This window comes from Peromyscus leucopus, chromosome 1 (assembly GCF_004664715.2).
Source record: "Peromyscus leucopus breed LL Stock chromosome 1, UCI_PerLeu_2.1, whole genome shotgun sequence".
Classification (NCBI taxonomy): Eukaryota; Metazoa; Chordata; class Mammalia; order Rodentia; family Cricetidae; genus Peromyscus; species Peromyscus leucopus.
Window position 1 is genome coordinate 161,527,651 of NC_051063.1, and position 24,627 is coordinate 161,552,277.

At 44.1% G+C, this 24,627-nt stretch overlaps 1 protein-coding gene across 5 annotated transcripts in view; it reads left to right on the forward strand.

The window, feature by feature from the left end:
- Garre1 (granule associated Rac and RHOG effector 1) overlaps window positions 1-24,627 on the forward strand; it is a 78,766-nt gene that overhangs the window by 691 nt on the left and 53,448 nt on the right. Inside the window, exon 1 of one of the 5 annotated variants that reach the window (XM_028877792.2) lies at window positions 13,481-13,872. The exons of 2 other annotated variants lie outside the window; for them this stretch is intronic. The gene's annotated coding sequence lies outside the window, so the exon portion shown is untranslated. Of the gene's footprint in view, window positions 1-13,480; window positions 13,933-15,705; window positions 16,400-24,627 lie in introns of those variants that run through there. 2 more of the 5 variants (XM_028877791.2, XM_037199473.1) reach the window with 2 other exon arrangements.

Genomic DNA, 24,627 nt, shown 5'->3' on the forward strand with positions numbered 1-24,627 from the left:
GCGCCGCTGTCCTCAGGCCGCCCCGCGGCTGCCCGGCCGTCCTCGCGCCCCTTCCTGGCTCCCGGCTGAGCCCGTGGGTGCGGCGGGGGTCAGGGGAGGGCCAAGGCTGGGCTAGGACTAGGAAGGACCCACGCCCGTGGGGCGAACGCTGGGGTCAGGGGTGTGTCTTCCTGCCCCGCGTGGAGCAGGGGAAAAAGAGCATGCCTGCTTGGCATGATAAGAATTTTGTTTATACTTTAACCAAATTTGCCTGGGAAACGCTCAGCCTGGGGAGCCCCCAATTTGAAAATAGCTCGTCCGTGTCCTTCCTCACCCACTGCCATTATGAAAGCGATTCATTCTTCTGTCCTTGTAAAAACATTCTCGACGGTACGCAGTGTCGGGAGAAAATGACCACGGCCTCACAACCTGTGACTCGTTGACAACCACTGCTAACGTTTGGGTGACATCAGTAAATGCATACATACGTGTCACTTTTAGAGGCTTTGTTGTAGACCATCGGGTACCAAGATTTATCCAAGCCCTGATGAATATTTGATTGTTTTCCTCATTGTCACAAGATTTATCTGATTATTGTCTTCTTGGGATAAATTTACAAATGGGGGTTAAAGGTAACATTCTGTTTTTCTTCTTGTTGATATGTTTGGAAATCTCAAACCCAGTGTTGTCCATCTATGTTTGCTTCTCATAACTGCTTAAAAATTTTTAACCTTCCTTTGTTGTTTATTTTCTCATTTATTTATTTGAGACAGGATCTCACTGTGTAGACCAGGCTGGTCTTAAACTCACAGAGATCTCTCTATTTCTGCTTCCTTAGTGCTGGAATTAAAGCCATAGGCCAAGAGGCCCTGCCTTTTTGTTTTTATTTTTAAGATGTGTTTCCAAACTGGCAGGGTAGTAACCATTAGTAAACTATAACTTCCTCAACAAATCTTATTTTAGGCTTAAAGTTCTAAGAATGTGTTTGCAAAGGGCTACTTACAAATTTGATTTGGTGTGTGTTTGGATGTTTTTATGTGCCTTAAAAATAATACTTTTTTTTTTTTTGCAATCTTTAAAAAAATCGTTTCCTTTGCAAGTTGAGGGAATACTTTACATTTGACATAAATATGATATGTATGCATGTGAAATATATATTAAAAGGTTTCACTGCTGTTTTCACTTGCTTTCTTGCTAACATATGAACAGACTCCATATGAAGAGTACAAGTTTGTTGTGGCGACTTTTCAGCCTGGCATTTGAGATTCTAATCTTCCTCTATTTTTGCACACGAATACGTAGGTTAGCATTGGAGACCAAGATAGAAAAGTTCTCAGATTCCCTTGGCAAGCCTAGATTTTTTTCAATCTAAAATTATCTCTGGATTTTTGGAAGACAGCATGCTTTAAGCATCCTTTAAAAAAACAAAAACAAGATCCTAAGTACTTGTTCTGTCTCGAACTTGAAGCCTACTACACCAGGAGCTGCGTCTCGCCTGCAGATCTACTCTCTGGGGAAGTCACTATTGAGCTAGCAGGCTAGAACCCGTGGGCTGTGTGTCCACTCTGTCCCTTCTCCTGTGAGACTTTGTCCTCAGTGGAAAATAATGACCTTCCTAGATGGACAAAGAATGTTGGTTAGAACAAGGAATTGCTTTGTTTGGAGTGAGAAGAGCACTTTGCTGGGTTCTTTCAGTATTAATTCAAAAAGTGTCAAGAGTTAAGCTCTAAATGTTTTCTCTGATACTGTCCATGTGAGGGTTCCCTAGTTGGTTGACCTTGTTGGTCATTGCTTATTCTTTTCTTTTTCCTTTTCATTTTGTTTAGTTGTATTTCCTCTCTGCCATGCTTTAGGATTCAACTTAGGACTTTCAGATTTTATTTATTTTTGTTTTATGTGTATGGGTGTTTTGCCTAAATGTATGGCTGTACCATGGGTGTACAGTGTCCACTGAAACCAGAAGAGGACTTCCAGTCCTCTGGGTCTGATATCACCGATAATTGTGAGCTGCCATGTGGGTGATGAGAATTAAACCCAGGCCCTTTGCAAGAGCAGCCAGTGTTCTCAACCTCTGAGCCATTTCTTCATCCCCTGATCTCAGAAGTTTGAGCATGCTAGGTGTGCACTGTATCACTGAGCTGTCTCCACAGATCGTGTGACTGTAAATACTTGGTGTGGGCAGCCCTTCTTGTTGTTAGGAACCAGCCTTGCTCTTGGCTGGCCTCTTTGGAGCAGTGGTGTCCATTTTCTTACCTTGTCTTTATTGCTCCACTTTGCCTTGCCTGTCTGGTGCCATTTTCTGAGGCCTAATCTCATGTTTCCTTCCCTCCCCTTGATACGTGTTCCTCCCCTCACATCTTTACTTCATTGCCCTTGGGTCCTTGGAGTGACATTTTCACCCCCACTTGGGCTTGGCTTTGGGCGCGCGCTCTCTCTCTCTCTCTGTATTTCTGTTTTTGTTTTTTTGAGACGGAGTCTTGTTATGTACCCAAGCTGGCCTCCAACTTGAGATCCTCCTGTATCAACCTCCCAAGTGCTGGGCCTCTAGGCATACGTGGTTTCAGTTCTGGTTTCTGTACATTCATTCTTCATTTCCTTCTAAATGGCCCCTAGACTTGGAATCTCTCATGACTTCCTAGGGTGACCTGTCCTTGATGACATCCCACAATCTCGTTTTCCTTAGTGACTTAGGTTGCTCTTGTGATTTGCATTGTTCCCTACCCCTTTGTTGTTTTTATCTTGTTTTGAGACAGTTTTTTTTTTTTTAATGTAGTCCTAGAACTTACTGTGTAGATCAGGCTGGCCTCAAACTCAGAGCTCTGCCTGCTTTCCCCTCCTGAGTTCTGGGGTTAAAGGCATGTTCCATCACACCTGGCCTCCCCTATACCTTGATTCAGATTTTGCATCTTTTTTCTTAGGGGCTGCTCTAAAGTAACTCAGTGAATTTAGCCAGTTCACAGTCACCTACAGTATGGGCCATTATTTTATTGGGAAATCAGAATATAGAGCTAAAAGACACAGCCTGGAGATGTCAGAACAGCCATTGTTCTGAAGTGTCTAAAGTACCTAGAAGGGAGATACCGAAAAGGTGTGCCAGGTTTCAGGAATCTTGCCCGTTTTTTTCTTATAATTTATTTTTATTTTACGTTCATTGGTGTTCTATCTGCATGTACATCTGTGTGAGGGTGTCAGAAACCGGGAAAATGGAGTTACAGACAAGTGTGAGCTGCCATGCGGTTGCTGGGAATTGAACCTGAGTCCTCCGGAAGAGCAGCCAGTGCTTTTAACCTCTGAGGCATCTCTCCAGCTCCAGGAATCTTGCCTGCTTGTTCTCTGCATTTATCACCAGAGTCTAGACACACTGTTCTGGAAACAATTAAGAATTTGTTGAACAGATGACCATTAGAGAAAAAAAATATACAAATTTGATATCTATAGAAAAGATACAAGCATAGGCCAAGAGACATTTTGTAAGTAGAGTTTGACGAATTTCAGGGAAAACTTTAAATTCAACCCAAACTGACCGAGCTATAACCCCATGAAAGGCATGTTTGGAATGTGTTTGTGGCCAGAAAGCTTAAACTTAATTTTGTATCCCCCAAGAAAGACTGTGTTTCTAGGAGAGGTTTGGGATGGTGTCTGTGGAAGTTAGGTGCCAGCTTAGGTGGTGTGTGGGTCCTCTGGAGTCCTGACCAGGAGTGCTACATAGTCTTTGCAGTAACAGAGAGAGAGGCCACCTCCTTATGCCCTTCATAGTTACTTCTGGTAATTTCTTGCCAAAGAGAGATGGTCAGAGCTCTATCTAGAGTGCTGTAGTAGATCCTGGTCTTGGGATGCTGTGTAATTTGTAGAATGTGGACAGTGTTGCACCTTTCTGAGTCTGGTAAAATCCCAGCGAGGTTAGCTCTTTTGGTATGTATATACACTTAGTAATTGGCCTTCTGGTTAATGCATCACTCATCTTTGAACCTAACTAGCCCCCCCCCCCAACTGTTCCTGGGCTCACTGACAAAGCTGATAACCAGACAGTGGGAAGTGATGACAGACAGGCTCTTCCCAAACTGCTCAGGCAGGAAAGCCAACCTGAATGTGTCAAGGGAAACTTGCCGAAGAAGGCTGAACTTAGCTGAATAGCGTGGGGGAGAGTTAGTGACTCCAGCTCCATTGTAAGAGCAGAGGCTGCTTAGGCAGAGCAGGGTGATGACATGAATGAAGGTGTAGCGGTAAGGAAGCCTGAAGTGCGTGGTTAATAATGATATCTGCGTTACTGTGGTATCACTGTTCTAGTCAGGTTTGACGCTAAGTGTTTTGTGTCTATTCCTTTCTGTAGTCTTCACAGCCCTGTGATACATAGAGAACTGACATGTTCTGTGTCTGTCACCTCCAGTTAGCCGACACACTGCTTCAAGGGCAATTCTAAATGTCTTTGTACGTTTAAGAGCTTCTTAACAGCTTCTGTAGATGCTGTTCCCAGTGGAGTCTATACCCTTTCCCAAGTCCTCTGTTTCGTGAGACCTCTTAGGTTAAGATGAAAAGTAGTATGACTTAGAGTGAGGGTTAGCTCAGTGCTTGCACAGCATCACAGTGAGGGCCCTGGTGGTGATTCTCAGTGGCCTCAGATCAAGTTAATCACTCCAGAAGAGCAAGTTGCAGGACAGTGTACTTATAGGCCTGTTTGAGTTAGAGAAAGAAATAGATTCCTGAGTGCAGGAAAAAAAAAGCCGGGGGCGGGTGATAGAAAAAGAATTGGTTGCCTTTGGGATGAGGCTCCAGGAAAAGAAACTCAGGTTGTTAAGTAGTCCAGTCTTCTGCCTCGGCCTCCTGAGTGCTTGTATTACAAGTGGGTGTCCCCAATGGGCCAGAAACGGCCTCAAATCTGAAATGTATCCACATCTCTTTTTAGGAAGAACTAAGTTTGTCTTACCTAGGTTTAATTTTTGGATGGATGCTCTCCCCCCCCCCAGGTTAATTTAAAACAGGTTCGGTAGCACAACTTAAGAATGAGTAGCAGTTGGGACTGAAGAGATAGCCCAGTGGTTAAGAACATGTATTGTTCTTGCAGAGGACATGAGTTCGATTCCCAGCACCCATATCAGGCAGCTTACAATTGCTTGTAATTCCAGCTCCAGGGGATGGCCCTAACCTCAGGTTCATGCACATATACAGATATATACACATGTACACATAAATAATAATTAAAAAAAAGAATGAGTAGCAGCATAAAACTTGTAATTTTCTTTCTTTCTTTCCTTTTTTTTTTTTTTGGTTTTTCGAAACAGGATTTGTCTGTATAATCCTGGCTGTCCTGGAACTCGCTTTGTAGACCAGGCTTCAAACTCACAGAGATCCACCTGCCTCCCTATTGCTGGAATTAAAGGTGTGTGTCACCACTGCCTGACAGGACTTGTAATTTTCTCAAAGCATTTTTTTAATGTAAGCAGTAAATGTTTAACTACTCCAACATTTTTTTAAAAAAATTAGTTTTTTTTTTTTTTTTTTTTTTTTTTTAAGATTTATTTATTATGTATACAGTATTCTGTCTGCACATATCCCTGCAGGCCAGAAGAGGGCACCAGATCTCATTACAGATGGTTGTGAGCCACCATGTGGTTGCTGGGGATTGAACTCAGGACCTTTGGAAGAGCAAGCAGTGCTCTTAACCTCTGAGCCATCTCTCCAGCCCTATAATTAGTTTTTGAGACAGGGTTTTGCCGAGTAGCCAAAGCTAGCCTCAAACTCAAGATCTTCTTACTTTAGCTTCCCAAGTCCTGGGATTGCTGGTTTATGCCCCCATGCCTTACCTGATTTCATGTTGTCTTCAGCATCATTTTGTATGTCATGCTTTTTTCCTGTTTATTATTTCAATTTAAAAATGAATAAATTTGGCCGGACGGTGGTGGCGCACGCCTTTAATCCCAGCACTCGGGAGGCAGAGGCAGGCGGATCTTTGTGAGTTCAAGGCCAGCCTGGGCTACCAAGTGAGTTCCAGGAAAAGGCGCAAAGCTACACAGAGAAACCCTGTCTCGAAAAACCAAAAAAAAAAAAAAAAAAAAAAAAAAAAAAATGAATAAATTTAAAACAAATGTCTGTGATGTCCAGTCATATCAGAGGGAACAAAGAGCAAGTATTAGTCAGACTGGAGTCTCCCTTCCTCTTACTAGTCCCTAACCCCAGTCACTTGACTTTCTTCATCTTGGTTTACCTAGTTTGAAAATAGGAGAGATAAGAATGTCTAGGGGTATAGTGTGGTTTTTCTTCTTCTCTTTGAGACTTGGTCTCTTTAGTCCAAACTAGCTGGCGTGGAACTGGCCTCAAACTCTTTAACAGTTCTCATGCCTCAACTTCTAGGTGCTGGTATTATAGGCACTGGCTACCACACAAGCTTACAGTGAGGCTTTAATGTGTTACTATAAAGCCCGTAGAACAGATCCTGGCAGGAATGTGGTTTTCGGTATTGTCCACACTGTGCATTACAGTAAAGTGAACATGTAGCTTATACCCATCGTGGTGTTTGCAGTTCCTTTGGTGGGACAGGTATAAATAGCTGTCGAGAGGCAGTGGCAGCAGAGGCAGCCAGAGCTCCCGAAAAGCTTCATGGGAGTTAAAGTAGCCCAGCCAACATGGCTTCATTGAGACAGTGAAAGTTTGTTTCTTGGCAGGGTTTTACTATGTAGCCCACACTGGCCAGGTATTCACTGTGTAGCCCAGGGTGGCCTTGAGCTCATGGTAGTCCTCCTGTCTTAGCATCCCAAATATTGGGACAATAGCATATACTAGCACTACCATTCACAGCTGAGCTGATGGATCTTGAATATGGGTAGTGTTTAGAAATAGTAAAGGCTGGGGAGATGGCTCAGCAGTTAAGAGCACTGGCTGCTCTTCCAGAGGACCGGGATTCAATTCCCAGCATCCACACGGTAGCTCATAACTGTCTGTAACTCCAGTTCCAGAGGACCCATGACAAAACACCAATGCACATTAAAAAAAAAGAAAGAAAGAAAGAAAGGAAATTGTAAAATGAAGGCAAGGGTCTTTTTTTTGCGACAGGATCTGGCTTTGTAGCCTGACTAGCCTGGAACTCTATTTTCCGCTCTGCCTCTTTAGTGCTGGGATTATGAGTGTGTGTGCCCCCCCCCCCCCCCCAGCTCACCACAGGTCTTGTTCCAAGGGTGATGTGTGTCTCAGACAACAAAGGATTGAGAAACAGGAAAGAGATTAGAGGGGTCTGGAATTGGGTTATTTTGGTGATGGCATTCAGTGGTATATGGCAGCTTTTCTTTGGCATCTGTGTGCTAATGTTAACCATTTATAGAATGATAGCATGTTACTCTGCCTTTGTCTTTGAACTCTCATGTCTAGTTTAGGTAATGAACCTCTTAATACAATACATGTGGGCCGCTTCCAAGTTGATCCTTGTAACTCATGCTGTCGTTGGCTTGCTTTTCTTTGTGGAACAGGGTCTCACTTTGCATCCTGGCTAGTCCATTTATTTTCTTGACAAAAGCCTGTGTACTTACTGTGAGTTTTAAGATTCATCCCATGAGCCAGGTAATGGTGGTGCACACCTTTAATCTCAGCGCTCAAGCCAGAGACAGGTGGATCTCTGAGTTTGAGACCAGTTTGGTCTACAGCGCAAGTTCCAGGAAGGCCAGGGCTACACTGAGAAACTCTATGTCAAAAAACCAAAAGAAAAAAGAAAAAAAAAATTCATCCCTTGATATGACATTCCTTTTAAAATTTTTTATCACATTTCAAAATTTGTGTGTATGTGTAGGCATGAATACCATGGCATACATGTGGGATATCAGAGGATAATTTGTGGGAATTGGATTTTAGCTTCTACATTGTGGGTCCTGGGATGGAAATTGGACCATCAGGCTTGGCAGCAAGCAGCTTTACCCACTGACCCATTGAGCCATTTAACTGGCCCTACTTTTTTAAACCTTTCTCTTCTTTTTTGAGGGGGAAGGGGGTGCTGGGTCAGGGTCTCACAGTTTAGACCAAACTGTCCTGGAACTCACAGAGCTCTGCTAGCAATGGGAAGGTTTGAATGTAGAATTAGAGCTAAATACTACCAGAAAAACAATCACATTTTCTTCCTAAAACTGACTTGAGAATTAGATACTGATGAGATTCAATTATGGTTAAGGAACCTGGGAACAGCTCAGTCTTCCCTACCCTGTCACTCTGGTCCCAGCAGAGGAAAGCTGGCTTGGCTCCCAGACTCCGATGCCCCAGGCTTCAGTGACCTAGGCAAGGAGAGGTGAACGTGGGCCCTCTCTGCAGCTCCCAAGGACTTGAGCTCCCTGAGTCTCAGGGGAGGGGAGGATGCTGTGCTTAAGTAACTGGCCTGTGCTTTGTAATTTGAGGTGGTAATGCCCCCTCCTCAGCTGTGTCCACCACTTCCTAGAGCTTGGGGCTGAAGTGGGAGGGGGTGGTGGGCAGAGGGGGTGGTGGGCAGAGCTGTGACCTCCTTTAGCTCTGGGGCTCTCTGGGTGGCAAACTCTTCTAGTTTGTTGCCCGGGCTTTGAGCGTTGGGGTCCACAGCTGCAGGAAGGTAGGTTCTGTTTCTGTAAGTTGTTAACTTCAGTGGGGTTGGGTGGGTTTCACCATAATGAGGAGTTGCCAGAGATACTCTGTGCTAGCCCAAGGCCTCGGGAAGAGTGGCCGTTTCCACTTCCTGAGACTGGAGATGTGCCAAGTCCTGTGCTCCATGGAGTTCAGCTATGCTGTTCTAAAGAAACTGACGCACAAGATTTCAGCTGACTTGCTTAAGGTCATAGAGTTGCTAAGTGCCTTTCATTCGGCTGATATTTTACTGAGCAGAAATTCACATCTAGGTGAATCAGACTTCTCAAGCCGTAGCAATAGCCATTGCATCTTGACAGCATCTGGCTTCCATGAAGATTTCTTTGTATTGGAGCATCTTTTACCTAGCAGCAGCCTGACAAACCCATTGAACTCAGCAGCACTTCTGTGTCTCTGATATCTGGAGCATTAGGACCTCAGTAATTGAGTGTGTGAAGGCTTATGGCCTGGGAAAGTACTAGAGTAGGAAACCAGCATGAGCCTTCCCTGGCTAGGGAGCCCATGGTGAGGAGATGCCATAGAATTTCTACATTTCTGGCCTTGGGATGTAACAGTGCAAGAATATTTGTTTAGCATGAGCAGAACACTGAGTTTGATACACACACACACACACACACACACACACACACACACACGGAGTTCCACATTTCTGATTGTATGACCTGCTGAAATATATATGGGGAAAACAGGCTTTGTCTCTGACTTGCTGGTCTTCTTGACAGATGATGGAGATTACATGGTATATAAACTTAGAGTCAGCGTTTCCAGCTTGGAAGAGAGAGAGACTGTAATTATCATAGTAAAAAATCATTTATGGGTACCTTACATTTTTGTTTGTTTGATTTTGTTTTTAAGACTAGAACCTTACTGTGTAGCCCAGGTTACTCTTAAATTCTCTCTCTTTGTCTGTCTGTCTGTCTGTCTGTCTGTCTGTCTCTCTCTCTCTCTCTCTCTGTCTCTTTTTGAGACAGGGCCTCTCTATGTAGTCCTAGAACTCACTCTGTAAACCAGGCTGGCCTCAAACTCAGAGATCCACCTGCCTCTGCCTCCCAAGTGCTGGGATTACCAACCAGCCTAAATTCTTGATCTTCCTCCCCAAGTAGAGACTTGTGATACTAGGTCTGGCCAGAAATTATCTTAAATTTGGAATGTATCTAAATTTACATAACACTCCTTCATAGTAAGAAAAGTAGTTTCTAAGTTATATTTTGACAAGTAGCAGTGTAGAATTTTAAGTTTTCTTAAATAATGTTCTGTTTTTAAAGATTTATTTTTATTTTTGGTATATAAATGTCTTGAATGCATGCATGTATGTACACCATGTGCATGCCTGGTACCTGTGGAGGTCAGAAGAGGGTGTCAGATTCCCTGGAACTGGAATTATAGACAATTATGAGCTGCCATATGGATGCAGAGAATGGAACCCAGTCCTCTGGAAGGACCAAACCCAGGGCCTTGTGCTTGCTATGCAAGTGCTCTACCACTGAGCTAAATCCCCAACCCCCAGCCAGTGCTCTTAACTGCTGAACCATCTCTCCAGCCTCTTAAATAGTTTTCTAAAGGACACAATAATAAGTTTGTACTAGTTCAACTTGTTTTGCAAATTTTCTAACAATTTTTTTCTTTTTTCAGACAGTGTCTTCCTGTGCTTAGGTTGTCCTAGAACTGCCTGTGCTCTGGCCTCAGTTTTCAGAATGCTGGGTTACATGTGCATGCCACCATCCCTGACTTGAACAATGTTTTGATGTGATAGTTAAGAAATACCTATTTGCTGGGCGCCGGTGGCACACACCTTTAATCCCAGCACTCAGGAAGTGGAGCCAGGCAGATCTCTGTGAGTTCCAGGCCAGTCTGGTCTACAGAGCGAGGTCCCGGACAGGCACCAAAACTACATGGAGAAACTCTGTCTGGAAAACCATTCCCCCCCCAAAAAAAAAAAAAAGAAAAGAAAAAAAGAAATACCTATTTGATTTTCTTCCATCTTGGCAGCAACCCCTGAAATTTGTGGGATCTCTGAACTAGTAAATATGTTTTTGTATACTAATGAGGTCACTGGTGGCTGGCAACCCCTGAAGAGCTTTAGGCTGGTGCTGATCACCTGAACAAACTTAGGTGACATTTGAGAATTGGGACTTACAGGTCCACCCAGGCCTCTAGAACAGAGAAGGATTGAGTGGCTGGGGTTTCATGTCCTGCCTAAGTAATGAGGCCTCCATATATGTCAAAGGACACGGCTCATAGAGCTTCTGGAGGTTTCTAGAGGGTGGCATGCCTGGAGAGGGCTTTGATGCTGTGTACCCCTTCCCAAGTACTCTGTTCTGTACATCTCTTCATCTTTGTCCTTTGCGGTATCCTTTACAATAAACTAGTAAATTATTTTGGTAAGTCCTGTGAGATACGTTAGGAGATGAACTGAACTCAAGGAAAAGGTTGGAGGAATCTCCACAAACCTGGGTGTAGTGGTACAAGCCTGTAATGACAACACTCGGAAGGTAAAGGAGTACCGTGAGTTTAAGACCAGCAGTATAAAGGAACCTGGGCAGTCGCTTGGGACAGAGATATCAGACAGATAATTACCCATCGGATGGATAATTAAATATTTATCCGGATAGATAATTAGAGCCACCTCTTCAGCCCTAGTTAAGACCATCTTAGTTTATAAATGAAAACTTGATTTTTTTCTGAGCAAACATTTCAGAATTGTAAGAGACAGCTTTCCCAGATGTGGTAGTGCACACCTGTGATCCTGCACTCAGGAGGCTAAGACAGGATAATCATGCCCTTAAGGTCAGCCTTGGCTACCCAGTGAGACTGCCCCTCCACAACCCAGCATAATATCAGTCTTTGCTGATATTATAGTTTGATGTCTGTAGATAAAACTGCCCCCAAGATTCTGCTCTTGATCCTGAGGCTGGCCTTGAACTCATGATCCTAGTGCCTGTTGCTTCCCAAGTGATGAGATGTCAGGCTTGTGCTGTCATGTCCAATTCTCCTTTTGAAGATCTGTTTGACAGATTTGTGTTATGATGTTTGGTTTGTATTGTTTCTGTGGTAAAGTTACTTTGTAAGTTACAGCACTTTGCTCAATAGCATCAAGTTCTGAGAGTTTATAGTTTTGTGAAAAGAGTAAATACTCATTTAAAACACAGAGTAATGTAAGTCCTCCAGTCACTAGAAAAATCAGAGTGATGACTAGGCCTGTCTGCAGCAGGACCAAGAAATACTTAAATCTTTTTTTGTTAGTTACAAAGCTTATCCCGTCTATACTTCCTGCCTGGTTACTGGCCAATCAGCATTTTATTTATCAACCAATTAGAGCAACACATTCACAGCATGCAGAGCACCATCACCCGTCAGTAGGCGTCCTTTGTGTTATAGTATGTGCTGATTGCCATCTGACACATTTACTTTTCTACTATTGGTGTAGTAACTCTTTAAAAAAAAACAGCTGGGTGGTGGTGGCGCTCACCACCTTTAATTCTGGCACTGGGGAGGTACAGGCAGGAGGATCTCTCTCTGTGAATTGGAGGTTAACCTGGTCTACAGAGTGAGTTTCAGGAAAGGCTCCAAAGATACATAGAGAAACCCTGTCTCAAAAATAAATAAATAAATAAATAAATACCCTCCCCCAAAGAAACCACCCCAGCACTCAACAAAAACAAACAAAAAACTAGGCTTTGATTTTTCTCCCACCTTAAAAAACACAAAACTAAAACACAATGAACCCTCTATAATTTTTTAAAGATTTTTTTTATTCATATGTATGCATGGATGTATGTGTGTCTATTTGTTTATGTGTACCATGTGTATGCAGGTGCCCTCGGAAGCCAGAGTCCCTCAAACTGGAGTTATAGGCAGTTAGTTGTGAACTCTCTGATTTGGGTGCTGGGGACCAAACTTGGCTCCTGTGAGACCACTCATCCATTTCTCTAGCCCCACTAACCCTCAATTTAAACAAAATCAAAATGACTATTTAACACATTTGGCTTTTTTTTTTTTCAAACCTCTCATTTTAGAGTAAATTGCAACTATGTTGACTTTGTGGTTAGAACAGTTTTTCTTCTTAAATGATCATTTGTTTGTAGATCACCAGATATAAAATGCCTTAGAACCACTAATGATAACCTGCTTTGGTTGTGTGGAGAAATGCTATGTTTTGTGGTAAAGTCTTCTCGAGCAACTATCAGCTGAGGGGCTCTTCCATCCCATGTCTCTTCCTACTGTAGACTGAGAGCTGCTGGAAAGCAGAAGCCGTGTGTCTCTTTTGTCCATGTCTGGTGGCTGGGCAGATTCTATAGGTGGGTGGAGAAGCTTATCCATCTGCCTGTTGGACATGGTGGAGATGGAACCTGAGGCCTTATGCGTGCTAGGCAAGTACTCTACCACCAAGCTCTGGTCCCAACTTCTGCCACTGTTACTGTTAGTGCTGCTGCTGCTCCTGCTCCTACCTTTTAAATGACAAACTACTACTTTTTAAAGATTTATTTTATTTTTGTGTGTGTGTGTGTGTGTGTGTGTGTGTGTGTGTGTGTGTGTATGCCACCTGTGTGGGGGTACTCTCTGAGGCCAGAGAACGTGTGGAATTCCCTGGAATTGCAGGAGGTTGTGAAGCTGCCTGACATGGTCGCTAGGAACAGAACCCTGGTCATCTATAAGAGCATCAAGTGCTTTTAACTGCTGAGCCGTCTCTCCAGCCCTTCCCTCATGGCTAAGTAGAAAAAAAAGAACTTAGTCTTTACCTCTCTAGATTTTTTTCATGGACTGAATGTATACTGATAGGACTTACATTTCAGCAGTCTGTGTGAGTCTTTGAATTACATGCTTTACATTCGTTTCCATGTAATAGCTGGCATCCAGCATTGTCCAGTTTTTCTGTTAAGACAGTCTCTGTTGCACAGAAAATAGTATGGGCTTGCCGGACACAGAAGAGTCATTTCCTTTCCTCTGGCCTTGGCTCTCACTGCCTGCCTTTCAGTGATTGTGTTCAGGAAGCTGGGTCATGATTACTTTTGTTGCTGCTTTGTGAACTTCCTTCCCCACTTCCTATTTTTACTGGGCTTGCACAGGAAATGAGGCGGCTCCTGACTTACTGCTGCTGAACACTGATTTGAGGTGGCATAGGATGAGGCCTTAGGGTCTGAGGCGTGCAGTCCTTTCCACCTTTGGGCCTCCTTCCTCTGGGAGTCACAGGGACATTGTGATAGGGTAGAGATGATGTCATGTCCTCCTTTGGCCTGGGAGTTGGGGAGGATTGCTGCTCAGTCTTCTGAGGCTTTGGACCTTGATTCAGCCTGAACAGCTTAGGTGGGTGTCCTGGCTTGGAGCACCAAGGGTCAGTCAGTTGAAGGGATGGGTCTGCTGGAGGTAAGAATGGGAATGGGGTTGGGGAGGTGGCGCAGTGGGTAAAGTATCCGCAACATACACATGAAGTCCTGAGTTAGGATCCCCTGCAGCTGTGTGAAAAAGCATCTGGGGGCACCAGCCAGCCTGTCTAGCTGAGTTAGAGAGAGACTGTCATAGAGAGAAGGTGGAGAGCAGTTCAAGAAGACACCCCTGTTGACCTCTGGCCCCCACAGCATGTGCATTCACAAACACAGATCTGGGAGTGTGGATTCTGAGTGCTTGAAGTGGCCTTGCTGGCAGGTAGGAAATAGACTGAGGAATCCTGGCCAGTATTAAGATCTATACCCCAGAGCCTTGGGCTCTGGGACCCCCTTCTTGGAACTCACAGAATTGTTTTTAAACTACAAAATTAGCATTTACTCGTCATCTCTTTTCCATTGATACCTCTCGGTGTCTTAGGTGCTTGTGGCTTAATTCATAGGAGAAATTTGTAGCATCTCTCGAGAAAAAGTAACTTTACTGGTCTTATTTTGAGACAAGACTGTGCTTTGTAGTTCAGACTATCCTTGAATTCTCATGATCCCCTTGCCTCAGCCTTCTGAATGTTGAGATTACAGATGTTGTATACTACCACATGGGGCCAAGAATTAATTCTATAATACATTAGGTAACTTGGAAGTCTCAGAGCATTTGTTGATCAGGGTTTCTCATGCACTGTTGGCATGTTGTGGTGGAAGATCCCTGCTGTGAGGGCTGCTGTGTATTTTAGAGGATGTGTAACAGAATATCAGGCTTCTACCCACTACATGCTTCTAGCATTTCCCCAGTTGTGACAACTGATGGATGTTAGAGTCCAGGAAAGCAAAACTACTTTCCCTACTGCCTGGTAGCAGACCCCCAATTCGGCCACGGTGAGAACCACTGTGTTAAAGGATTGAACGCTGAGTTACAAACTGTAAGGTGGAGTCAAGTAGAATGCTTAGCTCTGTGACCTCATACTCTTTGGTTTGTTTTTTGAAACAGCCTCACAGTGTAGCTCTGGGTGGCCTTGAACTCTATATGTAGACCAGGCTGGCTTTAAACTCAAAAAGATCCACCTGCCTCTGCCTCCAGACTGGTGGCATTAAAGGCATGCACCGTCACACTTGGAATTCGTATACATTAAGTCCTGCTTGGGTTTTGTATTTCTCTCTCAGCCAGCATTCAGGTACCCTTTTCTGTGTGCTTTCATGTGCAATGGAGCCTGACCACTAGCGTTCTGCTTCTGATGCTCACAGGAGCCTTTCTGTCAGTGGATGAGCCTTAAGTTGGATCATAGCTCAGAAATAGCATGCACGAGGCTAGCCCTCCCTCTTTCTCTCTGACCTTCCCTCTTCTTTTTCTCCTTCCTTTCCAGTCTCCTTGGTCTTGCCATATAGCTCAGGTTGCCCTCAGACTCACCATCATTCTTCTGCTATCTCCCAAGTGACTCTTGAATATCTTCTGTATGCATGTGTTTCTATGAGTGTGTATTGGCCACGGGCATGTGCAGGTGCCCATGTACATTGTGTGTATGTCTGGGGACCAGAGGTCAACCTTGAGTATTGCTTTTCAAGAGTTCTTTACTCTGGGCCTGTTTTAGTTTTTGAGACAGTCTCTCCCTGGGACCTGGTATTTTTTTTCCCCTCGAGACAGGGTTTCTCTGTATAGTTTTGGTGCCTGTCCTGGATCTCACTCTGTAGCCCAGGCTGTCCTCGAACTCACAGAGATCTGCCTGGCTCTGTCTCTCAAGTGCTGGGATTAAAGGCGTGCGCCACCACCGCCCGACGGGACCTAGTATTTTATGATTGGTGTAGGCTGGCTGGCCAGTGGCCAGGAACTCTCCTGCCTCTGCTTCCCCAGCACTAGGATTGAACGTGTGCACTCCACACTCCCCTTTTTACATGGGCATTGGGAAATCAAACTCCCGTCTTTGCTTTCATGGCAAGTACTTTACCTACTGAGCTGTTGCCTCAGCCCTTGATTCTTGAATGTCTTGAATGAACCCTGAGATCCTGTCCCTTGGAGACAGAAGGACATACTGGGGAGATTTGGTAAACTGTGTTTTAGGACAGTAATGCTAATGTAGAGTCTGAATCAGGCAGAACACAACATGGCCCTTAACTCAGTCTTTATTAAAACTGCTCCAAGACATCCCAAGAGGTGTAAGCATAAGCCCAGAGTGCCTTCCAGGTGCTGGGAGGGAACATGTAGACTGGTTGTTGTAAGCAGATTGCGGTCCTGACGAAAAACTTGCCCAACTGGTTGTGACAGGGAAGATAGGTCATGAAAGAAGTAGATGGTATTGGGTGAGGGATGAGGGTGTGGTATGCCTGGGAAGGACAGTATGCTGGCGACTGAGCCATAGCACTTGAGGATGGCTGCAAGGGCAACAGAGAACAGTCAGAGTGTAGGAGGAGAACCAGGAGGACATGCCACCAGAGAGCTTCTCCTTTGGATGTGGTCACAGGTAAGAGGAGCCAAGAGAGCTGGGACCTCAGAAGGCACAGATTGAGGACTGAATCTTCTAAGGCATTTTTCTTGCCTGGATGGATATTTTAAATTTATGACTATTGAGAGTAAAATTCTTCAAAGCATTTTTCTGGAGCTCATTTCTAAATATGGTTTGTGTCAGTCTGAACTAAAAACATGGAAATGGTTGGGCTTTGAACTTCATAGACAATGACTTAACTAATATGCCTAAAGAATTTCCTGCACTGTCTCCATATTATCCAGGGGAGATGTTTGGGTTTGCTCTTGGGAGTTGGACAGGAGAGAACATTGTGGTGTCCTTACAAGTTATTTTCTCTCTTTCAGAAAAGGAACTGTCTATGGCAGTGGTTCTCAGCCTGTGACTTGTGACCCCTTTATTTATCGAAAACCAGATACCCTGCATATCAAATATGTACATTACTATTCATAACAGTAGCAAAATTACAGTTATGAAGTAGCAGCAAAATAATTTTATGGTTGGGGATCACCACTGCATGAGGAATTGTATTAAAGGGACGCAGGATTTAGTATTTATAATACATTTATTGAAAAACAATTCACATACCATATATTACACTCGTCATTTATAATTCAGTGGTTTCGGGGTTATTTACAAGGTCATGCAGCTATTAATTATAATAATTTTAGAGTATTTTTGAAGCCAGGCATGGTAGAATAAACCTGTATTCCCAACACCAGGGAGGCCGAGAGGAGGATTAGTTTTTCATCATTCCCCAGAACATCACTTCTTTTCTGCCTCCTCTGATCCTCTCATCCTTCCCCTCATCCTTACACACCCATCAATCTATTGTTTCAGTGAATTACCTAAGGTGGACATTTTGTGATCACAAACTATGTGTGCATACATTCCATTGTGTGTAACGGAGGTCAGAGGTCTATGTTGGGTGTGTCCCTTACAACAGCTCACTCTGTATTTCTTTTGTTTTGTTTTTTGTTTTTGCAGAGTGTTTCTCTGTGTAGCCCTATCTGTCCTGGAACTCAACTCTGTAGACCAGAATGGCCTTGAACTTAGACCCACCTGCCTCTGCCTCCCGAGTGAGTGCTGGGATTAAAGATGTGTGCCACTATTGCCTGGCTATCTGTATATCCTTTAAAAAAGATTTTAAAAGATTTATGGGAGTTTCACCTGTAGTATGTATGTGCACCATGTGCATGCCTGGTACCCAAAGAGGTCAGAAGAGGGCATCATATTCCTAGTCTGGACTTGCAGATGGTTATGAGCCCCTGTGTAAGTGCTGGAAATCAAATTGGGGTCCCTTACAAGCACAGTGAATGCTCTTCATTAAAATTACTGAGGTATCTCTTCAGCCCCCGTTCAAGCTTTTATATTAAAGGCTGAATAATTTTCTACTGTTTGGTTGTGCCACATTTGCTTATCTATTTGTCAGCTGATAAGATGGTTGACTCTGCAATTTCGGGTTGTTAGAAATAATACTTGGAACATTTATGTGCTGTTTTTGGTATAAATGTAATTTCATTTTTCTTGGTATGTACACAGGAGTAGAGTGCCTTGGCCGTGTGGCAGTTCTGTGTTTAACTATTTAAGGAAGTGTCAGATGGTTTTCCAGAGTGCCTATACTATTTTCCTTTCTGGTGAGCGATATATGAAGATTGTAGTCTCTTGACTTCCTTTCCAACATTGCTACTGTCTGTCATTTTCATTATTGCCAAGCTGGTGGTTATGAAGTGGTATCTTGTGGTTTTGATTTGTGTTTTCCTTACAGTGAATGATTCTAAGCATCCTTTTATATGCTTTATGCATGACTCTGGAGAGTTCATCTATGTGTGAGCATCAGTTTGGGAACTGTAAAGAAACCGGGGTGTCTATTTGACTACAGAAACAAGGAGGGAAGTTTAGGTGTACATACATACTCACGAATGTGTGTGTGTGTGTAAACAGAAAAATGCCATAAGCAGATTTGTGTATGGTAGAGAACAGGCCTCCCAGAGAAACAGCTGGACTTCTTTAGCCACATTTAGCCTGGCCTTGGGTCTGGGGGAGGGGGGTCCCTAATGATCCTGAAATCTGGCCGTGCCTTTGGAAATGGAAACTTTAATATCTGCCTGCCTTCTCCATATTACTGGGGTGGTGGTGGTGACAGACCCCAGGGCTTTTCGTAAAGCACGCAAGTGTTTCCACTGAGTTGCATCTCCAGACTGTATCACCCATCTTTTTTCCCCTCTTTGATTTTTAGAGACAGGGTTTCTCTGCCTCCCGATTGCTAGGATTAAAGCCTGTGCCACCACTGCCTACCTGACTGCGTCGCTCATCTTAAAGTCACAGATACGCATCCAGTGCCAGGTTTCCGAGACCTGTCACTTTTCAGGTAGAGAGAGGTAACTTGACATAGGAGCCAGTTTCTTGGATTTGCAAAACTGTAACGCTGGGAAACAATCAGTGACTCACTGATGTCAGGTTTCCAGATAGTCTGCCAGCAAACTTGTTGACTGTGGGGACCTGGCAGTCACAAAGCAATGCTGTTCTTCTGTGCCAGCTACTGAGGTATGAAAGCAAATGAAACGGCAAGATAATTGCAGGGTGTCAGTATGAAAAGACCTCGTTGTGGGGTAGGTGACCCTGATGTCTACAGGTTGACCGATGAAGGAGTGGCACTCACTACAGACAGGGTGGGGAGGAGCCCTGAGAGTAGGGGTCAGAAGGGCACAGCTTCCCAGAGGAGTCACCAGTTGTGCAAAGCACTTGGTGCTCTGAAGGACTGGGCATGTGGCTAGAGAGTGCTGAGTGGAGGCACAGGTTCTTGAGGCTGGAAAGTAGCCGACTGTGTATGGGTCATGTGTGGAGTTTGATTTTGCTAGACGTGTCAGTGGACAGGAGTGCATGGAAATCCTATGAAAATTACATACAAAAAAGAGATTAAAAAAAAAGTTGGTAGAAGCTGGTTGTGGTGGCACACGTCTTTAATCTCAGCACTCGGTTGACAGAAGCAGATGGATCTTTGTGAGTTTGAGGCCAGCCTGGTCTACAAAGCAAGTTCCAGGACAGGCAGGGCTACACAGAGAAACCTTGTCTTGGAAAACAAACACACAAACAAAAGTTGGTAGGAAAGAATAAAAATGAAACTGAGGACCAAGCTGGTAAAAATTGCTCTGAGACAGCTGTTAGAATAGCTTACGCAGGCTGTAAGGCTGTAAGGTGTAAGTGGTTGTTAATGAACAATAAGCTTGAAAAGACCACGGAAAAGACTAGTTTGCTGGTTATCTTTCATGCTTTCTTGCTAGATAGATAGGCTTGATTAGATTTTGATTGAATATTTCAGACAGAAACACTAAATGGGAGATACTGGTATTTTGTTTTATGACAGGCATTTCCTACTTGAAATTTGTTTAGATATTTCTTATTTTATGTATATGAATGTTTTGCCTGGATATATGTCTTTGTACCATGAGCATGCCTGGTGCCTGCAGAGGCCAGAAGAGGGTATCCAGTCTCCTGAAACTGGAGTACAGATGGTTGTGAGCTGCCATGTGGGTGCTGGGAACCAAACCCAGGTCCTCTGTAAGAACAGCCAGTAATCTCAATGGATGAGCTATCTCTCCAGCCCCTCCCAGTTTTTATGAGGCTAGAATTAATCAGTGGGTTTGGGTATAATCAGGCTTGAGTCCTTCATATAAATTTCCTCCTCAAATTATCATCTTGTGGTTTAGACACTGACTGATAAGCATTGGCTAAGTCCACTATTTCATCGCAGTTGCAAAACGTTGGTTTTCTTAGTGTTTTATACATACTGGCTAGATTTGTTATTTTTTCTAAATAATTTATATATTTTTAATGTGCATTGGTGTTTTGCCTGCATGTCTATCTGTGTGAGGGTGCCAGACCTCCTAGATCTGGAGTTACAGACAGTTGTGAGCTGCCATGTGAGTGCTGAGAATTGAACCTGGGTCTTCTGGAAGAGCAGCTAGTGCTCTTAACTACTGAGCCATCTCTCCAGCCCTAGATTTATGTATTTATTTGTTTGTTTGTTTGTTTTTTTAGTGTTCCATTTGGGTAAAATTTATTGCAGTATTTAAGACCCCTCCATCCCATGTTAAACTCCAAGCCTTCTCCAAACACTTCAGTACTCCTCTAGTGTTTGAATATGGAGCCCTAGATTTATTTATTAATCATCATTTTTTTTTTAAGATTTATTTTAGAGGAGAGGAGAGGAGGGGAGGGGAGGGGAGGGAAGGCGGTGGCGGTGGCGGTGGCGCAGGCGCACGCCTTTAATCACAGCATTCGAGAGTTCAAGGCCAGCCTGGGCTACAGAGTGAGTTCCAGGAAAGGCACAAAGCTACTCAGAGTAACTCTGTCTCTCAAAACCAAACAAACAAACAAATAAAAATACTGAATTTTTGTTGTTGAGTTCTGGGAATCTCTTTGTTTAAAATTTAAACTGTATGTGCTTGTGTGTACACTCACATGCCTCGAATGCAGGTGCATGCATGTGGAGGTCAGAGAACAACTTTGGGGAGAAGGTTTTTCTCTTTGCATCTTTTGTTTGTTTGTTTGTTTGTTTGAGACAGGGTCTCCCTATGTAGCTTTGGCTGTTCTGTAATTCACTGTGTAGACCAGGCTGGTCTTGAACTCAAAGAGATCCTTCTGCCTTTGTCTCTCTGAGCACTGAGATTAAAGGCATGTGCCTGGCCTTCTTTTTTTTTTTTTTTTTTTTTTTTTTTTAATGTATATGTGTGTGCCTGTGTGGATGTGGGTGGTTGTGCATGCCTTTGGATGGAGCTCACCAGTTTGTCTAGAATAGCTGGATCAGCAAGCCCTGAGGATTCTTCTGTTACAAGCGTGAGCTTCTATGCATGGGGCTTTCACATAGGCTCTGGGGAAGGAACTCAGGCCTTCATAGTTACAAAGCAAACACGTTAACAACTGAGACATCCTCAGCCCTAGAATCAGCCATTCTTTTTGTTTTGTTTTGTTTTTTGAGACAGGGTTTCTTTGTGTAGCTGTGAATGAATGTCCTAGAACTCATTCTGTAGACTAGGCTGGCCTCAAAACTCACAGAGATCCACCTGCCTTTGCCTCCAGAGTGCTGGGATTAAAGGTGTGCGCCACCACTACCAGGCAAAACTGATATTTTCAATTCAAATGGATGAAAGGATTTTTATTTGATTTTATATTTGTCAACAGTAACACTAGAAAGGTACAGCCAAACATGAGATAACTAAAGCTGGCTGTGGTAGTTCACACATACAATCCTAGCACTTGGGAGGATGAGGACCATGAGTTTGAGACCAGCCTGGGCTACATAGTGAGTTCTAGGCCAGTCTTATAGAGTGAGAACCTGTCTCACAAACAAACCAGCACCACCAACAGAAAAGAGCGGGACATGGTGGTTCACTCCTACAATCCCAGCATTTAGGAGGCCAGGGCAGGAGGACCACTGTAAATCTGAAGTCAGCCAGGGCTACATAGTGAGACCCTATCTCAAGGGGGAAAAAGGGCAACAAGCAACAAAGGAGATAGTTATGATTAATTATATACCACTAAATGTTTGAAAATGGCGGGGCTGGCAGATAGCTTAGTGGATAAAGGGCTTGCTGTGTAAATGTGAGGACTTGGGTTTGGATCTCTAGCACCCACATAAAAGCCAGGCAAGGTGGTGTGTACCTGCAGTCTAATTGCTGGAGCAGAGACAGGAGAGCTCAAGGGTTTGCTGGCCAGTTGTGCTCTAGACTCAGAGAGGAGTCATATCTTTCTATAAAGATAAAGCTAAAACACATTTCAGATCGAAAGAAATATTGCTTGCATCCTCGCTTTTGTTTTTCTGTGTACCTTATATATAAGCATTTTCATTGGTTTTGGTGTTTTTTTTTTTTTTTTTTTTTCCCTTGGTTTTTGTTTGACTACGTGCCCAGGCTCAACACTTTGTAAAAATGTGTGTATATTATGTACAGAGAGATGGCTCAGTGGGCAAGATTATTTCCTGTGTAAGTGTAGAGACCTAAGCGTAAAAGGCAGGGTGTGCATGCGCCTGTAACCCCAGACAGTGAGGGTAGATGCAGGAAGATTCCAGGCTTGTTGGCTGCCAGCCTAGCTGCAGGCTCAGTGAGACTGTGTTTCAAAGGAGTAAGGAAGGTCGTACATACAACACCGACACACCGCACTCACACCCATGTGCCTATGTCTTTGTTCCTTTCTATACCTTACTCCTCTTTCAGTTTTCCCTGTCTTTCACCGTGGTAGTAAATAGTTCTTATTTCCTGGTTCTCAACTTTCGAATAAGATACCATTCAGAAACTTTCAGGCGTTTTCCCTCTTCTCTCTTTTTTCGTTTATTTATTTGTTTGTTTGTTATTATATTATTTGAATCAGTGTTTTGCTTTGTAGCTCACACTAGCCTCAAACTCACTATGTAGCGCAGGCCTTGCTTTGTACTCAGGATCCTTCTGCCTCGGTCACCTAAGTTCTAGATTTCAGGTGTGCTTTGCCAAGCACAGGTGTTTTTGTAGGGTCTAAAATACATATTTCTTGGCTGGGGAGTGTAGTTCAGTTGGGGGAATGCTTGTCAAGCATGCTCACCTCTCTGGGTTCACGCCTCAAGGCTATGTAAAAGCAGGCCAGGTGGAACCCCGACCCCAGCGAGGTCCACGTCACCCATGGAGGTGGAGTGTCTGGAGGCCGAGCTGGTGGAGACTGTCAGTAGAGACCTTTTCGGCACTGGGAAGCTCTTGCAGCCCGGGGACCTCACCCTTGGCTCAGAAAGCTGTTGGCCCCTGGTTTTTCGTGGATACCGATGTGGTCAGGTTCAAGGCCCAGCTGCATGAATGCAGCAGCAGGGTGCAGGTAACAGACGATGCCCTGGTGTGCAGCACCTTCCTGTTCCATGACCCCCCGCCCTGTGGACGGCCTGTCCATCCTGAGGACTAACGGTTGTACACTGTGGCCTCTGACTCCAGCACTTGAGAGGTGACTAGAGAAGGATCTGAGTGGAAAACACTCCTCAGCTGTACAGTGAGGTCGTTTGTTTTTTGTGGCTTTTGTTTTGGTTTTAGTTTTTTCAAGACGGGGGTTTCTCTGTGTAACCCAGACTGTCCTGGAACTCACTCTGTAGACCAGGCTGTCCTTGAACTCACAGAGATCTGCCTTGCCTCTGCCTAAGTGCTGGGATTAAAGGCTTGCACCATCACCCCTGGCATTATATAGTGAGTTTGAAGCCAGCCCTGTCTGTCTGTCTGTCTGTCTGTCTCTCTCTGTCTGTCTCACACAGCCACACCCACACACAGAGAAAATATAGTAAATGTAATTTTTAAAAAACGAACTTGTTTGTTGATCTGAGGTGTAGCTCAGTGGTAGCACATTCATCTAGTCCTAGCATAAGCTTAGCCCTTGGTGCCATCCCTAAACCAACCAACCAACCAACCAACCAACCAACCAACCAACCAACCAACCACCCAAACACCCTTGCGTCTTGAAGGTAATTGGCAGGAGGTTCCTCTTCCCAGCAGTCCTCTTCTTTGTGGGAGCTGGCTGACTCGGTGATCAAGCTGATGAGATTGTTCCCACTCCCCATCTCTGCAGCTGTCCATCGAAAGCTGGGCACTTAGCCAGCTCCTCCAGGAAGCCTTGCTCACCTTATTGTACCCCCTTGGCTCTGTGGGATCTAGGAAGTGGCCAGCTCTGCTGTGCTAGATCTTAGAACACAGCACATTTCCTGAGCTCTCTGTCTTCTCAGAAGTGACTTACATTTAGACCATGGCTCAGACCTTCCTGTGAGGCTGTTATTCTCTTGTGAAGAGCTTTACCTTTATGCCACAGGGATTGGGGAGAATGCTGAAGTGAGTTCATGTGTTTCTTAGCCTGTGGTCCTTCAGTGAATCTCCTTTGTGTTAGTCTATTGCTGACAGCTCTGTTTTCTCAATTGCCTGAATGACTGAAAAGTATTCTCTAGCTGAGGCTGAAGATGTAGTGTGTAGAGCAGTGATTTTTAGAGCACTTGCCCGCCACGGTGAGCTCCTGGAGTTGATTGATCCCTAGCAACACACACACACACACACACACACACACACACACACACACACACACACACACTCATTTCTCTTTGTTTACTCTGTTTAAGTAGAAATTAGTGTTCATAAAGCATGTGATACCTCCCATCCTAGGGTAGGTAAGGTAGGTTTCTGTTTGGTTTAGGCATTGGGTAACTCAATAAAACCTTTCTTGTTTGTCAGTAG